Consider the following 7,024-nt stretch of genomic DNA (forward strand, 5'->3'; position numbering starts at 1 on the left):
GCTCTCATAAATATATCTATACTACATACATACATCACATATCATGCACAAAATCACGTTTCCATTTAATAATATTTATATATGCACAAAATATTACAAGGTGATCGTTCGGAAAAACCTCGAGTGTCACACATTAAGGGGATCTTTTTGAAATATTTTAGCTGATCGATAAAGTTCAAGTAAATTCAGAACTATTGTTGGATAAGGGACGAAATGAATACCTACATAAAATTTTCAAAACTTTCCTAGATCATTAGGAATTTACCATAGTGCCTTAAACAGGACTTTTAGTAATATATTTGTCCACAGAGGACTCAAAGAAAAATATAAGTCCGTATAAGGACTATAAAATATTACAAATCTATATATGGATTATAATGAAACATGAATGTCCTCAAAAGGGACTAATTCAATGTAGCGTATCCCCAAAGGGATCTTAATGAAATAACATGTCCATAAAAGGACTATATTGGTACAACGTGCACGCAAAAAGGGCTTTGCTGTACAGGTGTCCTCACAGGGATTAAAATAGAAGAGATAGGTCCTTTTAAGGACTTAAAAGACAAAGAATATTATGAAGAAATGAGTCTTTAATGTCTTCCGCGCTCCATTTGATTGTTTCTCTTCTGTGTTTACCATACACGGTGAAGGTACTGTCACACCCCAACCACGTAAAACAACATAACGTGGCGGAATCGTCGGGGAGTGTTGTAACAGAATCATTGTTTCATAACACATGGAAAAATTGAAATTTTGTTTTATTGATTAAATGAGTTACAATGTCTTAACAACAAAGTAAATATATCATAGTTAACTAGTCTTGCATCTTTTATTGTCACTAAGGCCTCGTCCAATCCTATGTGAGCATGCATCAATATCATCATCAAATATCATCAACTATTGTACCTGAAACACATGTGAAAATACATCAACATAAAAATGCCGGCGAGTACATAGGTTTTGTGAAAATAGGATTCATGACTTAGGTTTAAGAAAATGTTTAATGAAAACTTGTCATGAATCCAGTTTAAGTGTTTGCTTTTATAAAACGCTTGAAAAGAGATAATAAGGTAGATGATATGTAAAAGAGTAATGTAAGGTTAAATGAATAACCAAGTAAAAATGAGTTTGTATAAAATAAGTTGTTTGTAAAACAATGTATTGTGAAAAATATGTTATATGTCTAAACTGAAATGATTTAAACAAAGCTGCGATATGTAATATCATACAAACACTTATATATAGGAAGTACCAACGGCGTATCCACCATGCTTGTATCATATTACACACGCCTCGTTACTTAAATCACTTTACCCAAACAAACCACCAATGTAAAATGTCGATGTTTAAACCAATTGCCAAATGTATTGAATAATATGTCAAATGTTTATGTCAAAATGTAAATCCTGTAATGTATAACTAATGTCAAAAATGTTTATGTGTCAAATGTAAATCATGTAATGTGTAACCAAAATGATATGTATGGCTAGTGAAATGCATCAACTAAACCATAGGTGAAAATGCACAAAACAAAGTATTGAAGTAAAACAAGGTTTATGATGTGGGGTAAAATACACATATTTGTCCCGTGTAAATTGTATAATATTTGTATAGTTTTTATTTATTATTTTTAGTTTTAGTATTATATCATATTATTTTGTGTTTTGGCAGGTCATGGTGCAAATGGAGTAAAAACGAGTAATATGGAAATGACCAGCCAGTTGGGCAAAGTAGGGTGCCAGAGACCGAATAAAATTTCAGCTATTTTCCTTGAGTGGGAATAGCCCGCTATCTCTATGTTATTGTTGAAGGAATATACATATTATAACCTACTATTACCATTGCCATATATTATTAGAATATAGAAACAGTGATAAATTTGGGCCAAGCCTATATTATGTATAAAGGGTTTGCATATATTATTTGGGGAAAAAGACATACAGCAAAGGAAGGCTGCCATAATATATTTGTGTGCGTAGGCCCATTAGTACGAAGATAGGCTGAGGCCATTCAATTATTTTGTGGAGGGGAATAATAAAAGGGGACGTAAGTCGAACATCATCAAGGGGGGACACGCACGAATTCAGTGGAACAACATCAAACGCACAAGGTTTTGCATCGGACGAAAAGACAAAGAAAAAAAAGGCGATCAAGAGAGAAGAAGGTGATTGGTTCGAGGGTTCAAGCCGCGATCAAGATTCACGTCCGGGTTTGCAATTTATTAGTGTTCAATTTTTAATAACTTTGTGTTTTTAAACTTGATTACTATGGATTGTTTATTATTCAAGACTTGTTTCTTTTTGGTGGTTATGATTCTTGGCTAGAACCTTTTAACTACCTAGGCTTATGACAATAGTTTAATAAAGTTTGGATTTTTATTCGGTTTTTGGCGTGGTTGTGGATTATTCTTGTACTGTAAAAGCTATGGGAATTTAACTTGGTGCATATGCGTGCTTGTGATTGTTTGATTATTGTTTATTGCTTCGTTCGATTCTTGGTGACGGTCTTTATCACGGAATAGAGTCGGGCTAGGGTTTTAGGTTTGGTGAGTGTCTATATCACATAATAAATCTCTAATCCTTTAGGGTGAAAATCGAGTAAGTAGCCTTAGAAGTAATATTCGGTAACCTAATAAAATCAAGTGTGCTGCTAAACTCGTCGCTGTGAGGCTCGAGGGTATTAATAGGTCTCGGTTTGGTTATAAGTCCTTAACATTCAATTGTCTATTAAACCAAGATTAAAACCCGTAGTTGCTTTAGACGTTCACGCGGCAAGGTAGAGCGTCTTACATAGGCACTTTCAAGAAACTAAAGGACTGAAAGGAAAATCTAGAAAGCCGGTGAGCGTAACAAACTAGGTAGTGCCACAAGAATCGCCTCGAGAGTGTTTGAGGGGCTTAGTGGTGTCTTAATAGGTTTAGCATTTAAAGATCCCGGTTCCACACCACAAAATCATCGAATAAGAAACCCATTCTGAGTTTAGCTTGCGTCTAGCCTAGGTAGTTCCTTCACCATCCTTGAGTTCAACCTTCGTGTGAGTTCGTGTCTCGTTCGTCTAGTTCGTTTAGTTAATCTTTAATTATAATTTTAGGATATTTAGAAACCCCCCAATCAATAAACAATTAGTTGAATCGTGTCAGTCTAAGTCTAGATAGAGTCATTAGTGTAATCAGTAGAGTCTCTTGGGTTCGATACTCGGACTTCCTTAGGCTATACTACACCGATCGGTACACTTGCCGGTTGTGTGGTTTAGGTTTTAGAGAGTCTTAGTTTTATAAATTTAAAACTTAGAGAGTCTAGAATTAGGGTAATTTTAGTTGTTTCTAATTAACCCATTTTCAGCACATAAGTTTAAATCAAAGTTATGTTTTATGGGAATGCATGCTATACTGAAACAAACATCTATGCGGTGTTGTGAAAATGCATACATTCAAGCCTTGCGATTGTGGCGATAAACCCCTAAACGAATTTAAAGGTCTGTCTGTGTAAATGTATGTCGAATTCGGTCATTCCTTCCATCCAAACATACCTAGGATGTCAGGAATGGGAGTTGTCAATTCCTATGGTACCACTACCTACTAACGAACGGCGTGATCAATGTTAATGAATGTATATTGTCCCATTTAAACAAACCAAATGTCATACCAAAATGTAAGCATGTGATGTGATGTGAATGTACTAAGTATGCAACAAATGAACATACATAGCATGTGATGTAAAACAAATGTACTAAGTATGATGAACATACATAGCATGTGATGTAAAACAAATGTACTAAGTATGATGAACATAGATAGCATGAAAAGGTAATGTAAAACAATGTACTAAGTATGCGCTAAACGAATATACGTAGCATAAAATGTCATGTAAAACGATGTACTAAGTATGCACATAATGGACATACATAGCAAAAACATAATGAAATCATGTACTAATAGTGTACTAATGAACATAGCAAATATATGATATGAAAACATGGAAAGCATGAAAGTAACAAGTAGGCACATGTATTCCACCCCAAAACGTTTGAAAAACACTAAAAGAGGGGACTATGTACTCACTTGAGATTGCTCAATAGACTTTAGATATCCACCAAGCAAAGCTAGAAGATCACGGATTCAAACAATACCTAATATAGGTATCTACATTAATAAACGGACCTATTGGAGGATCGGGTAGTACGAGGATTTGTAAACCAAATAAGTGTGGGAACTTATGTAATATGGTTTAACAAAGCCTATATACTAAAATGAAACCTATCCTAAGTGCTTTTGACCCGTTACGACCCGTTTAGGTAGCTTATGCTACTTTAACGCGTCGTTCGCGTAAAACGCGTTGGACTGCCTAACTAGCCCTATGACAAGTAAGATATGCCTTAACATGTTTAATATTGTTGCCAAATTAGTTTAGATGTCAAAAGTTATGTTACTTATGCTTAAAATGAATTTTGGCGCAAAAAGGGTATTTTGGTAATTTTCCCAAGGCATATAAACTACCTATCATACAACTACTTAAACGAAGTGACCATAAGGTATAACCTCGGATGGTTATTCCCTATACAACTATGGTCACCTAAAGTGTTTGGTCGGATCCTAATGATCGACCAAATGGGTCGGGTTCGAAAGCATAAGCGATTGTTTAGATCGCTTACCTTTACGACCCTAGACAAGCACAATTCTAAAAGTGACGAGTTAAACATGTTAAAAAATGTTTAACTTTAACATGTTTAACAAAGTTTAAAAACAGGGTTGGTATCAAGACAAAGGGTCTTGATACCCAAAAGTAGTTTGGTTACAAAATACGCAAGAATACGCATTTTGGCCCAAACTACGACTCGTCACTGAGCCTAGATAACGTGGTAATCAGTTGGTATAGTCACTAGGGACTATAACCATTGTGATTACGCTCACGTTATGAAGTTCAAATGAACTTCGCATTGACCATAAACTGGTCAATGCAGAAACTCAAACACAGTTTGACTTTAACGCTAAAACGAAAGAAAAGCACGAAAGAATACTTACAGAAGGTCCCCGCAAGATTTGATCCGATTTACCCTCAGGTATGAAGTACGCACTCCAACTTAGAGGGCCAAAATCAGATTCAAATGTGGGTTTTGCAAATGAGAATAGAGGGGTATTTATAGATTTCATAGAACCGTTAAGATCGTTCGTCGAATAACGTGCTTTAATCTTAACCGTACACATGTGCCCATGGTTTTGTAAAACCATGGGAGCCCCTAGAATGAGTCCATGGTATAATAAAAACCATTGAAAATTAGCCCATGGTATTGCAAAACCATGGGTTTAAACCATCGAATCTCAAAAGTGGACCAAGTTCAATGTATCTGCCAGAAATTTCAAAAATGGTCCCTACACTTGTAAAACTTGATTTTTTTTTGCACTTTTAAGCCCCATTAACCCAATTTCAAGGCTCTAAAATAAACTTAAAGTATAGGGAACTTAAAATATGCTCAAAAACATCTCGGATATCGGTTCGTTTGGTCGTACGGTTGTGTTGTTCGGTTAATTACGACGGAAATCGTAATGAACACAAAAATGATCCAAATTACGCGACGAATGGAATTTTTCTTATAACAAACACCAAAATAAAATATTTTAATGCTTATATAAATTTTTGGATGTCCGGATGTATTCAGGACGTAAGATATGTGCGAAAATGCAAACTTATGCACTTTTGACGCTTTTAGTCTCTATTGATCAAATAAGTTTATTTTAGCATACCGAACCCCTCAAATCCTATTTCTAAGCTATTTAAAGGATATTTAGGGTATGTTTAACTTATGATCAAGTTCCAGAATGTTCATTACAGTACGAATCGGCATACTTTCGCAGTTTGTCAATTTTAGTCCCTGTAAGCGAATTAACTTGATTTCGGCACACCAAACCTTTCAAAACTTATTTTTAAGTTGTGTAAATGTTATTTGAGGTATGTTAAGCCTATGTCAAAATTCCGGAGTGTTTGTTGCATTAAACTGGTTATATCTACGCATCAGTGCGCGTATAACCTTCTAGAAAGCGATTTAGAGCCCGAAATTGAACAAGAATTGATATGTGCAAATGATACACATATTTATACAAATCCCAAGTATGAAACACAATATTTCATTGGTTTGGTATTTGTTTGATGGTTGAAGTGACACAGGTGTCACAGTCTCCCCTACTTCAGGAAATTTCGTCCTGAAATTTTTTTAGAGGAAATTTGTGAGAGCTTGAAACATGGAGTTGAAAAGATTGAACAACACTGGTTAGAGTCCTGAAGTTCTAGTAGCTTTGAAAAACATCATGCTTGCAATGTGAGAGGGATACTTATATACAAGTACATATAGTGTTATTGGTGCGTCCACCGTACCTCCATTACATCGTTTACATTTTGTTATTGTTGTCACTATCGGTTCTTACACATAATAAATTTTACTGGGTTTCTGTGCACTGGATTTCATAATTATGTACGCATCCATAATTATGGAATTCCTTGCATAGTTTACACAGTGTATTTTATAATGTGTAGGGGAGGAAAACAATGAACGAGCCTGTGATGATTGTGACTAGACCATACTGGGGTCCCTTTTAATTAAGTCAATAAACGATCTCTAGACCACCAAGGAGTCTTTTCAGGTTATATCATCATATGTCATTCTTAACCAGATTCTGAATCAATCTTTTGACTAGACAACTCAAAGGGTCTCTTTTTGAATCATGGAATGGTACTATATAATCCAAGGGTCTTGACTATCACTGTGACACCTGTGTCACCGCGACCATCAAACAAATACCAAGCCGATGAAATATTGTATTTCATACTTGGGATCTTGTATAAATATGTGTATCTTTTGCACATATCAGTTCTCGTTCAATTTCAAACTCTACAACGCTTTCTGGAGAATTATACGCAAACTGGTGCGTAAACGTACTCAGTTTAATGCGACAAATACTCCGGAAGACCTTCATATACTTAACATACTTTAAATAACCTTTACATAACTTTGAAATAAGTTTTGAAGGCTT

This window comes from Helianthus annuus, chromosome 17 (genome assembly GCF_002127325.2).
Source record: "Helianthus annuus cultivar XRQ/B chromosome 17, HanXRQr2.0-SUNRISE, whole genome shotgun sequence".
Lineage (NCBI taxonomy): Eukaryota > Viridiplantae > Streptophyta > Magnoliopsida > Asterales > Asteraceae > Helianthus > Helianthus annuus.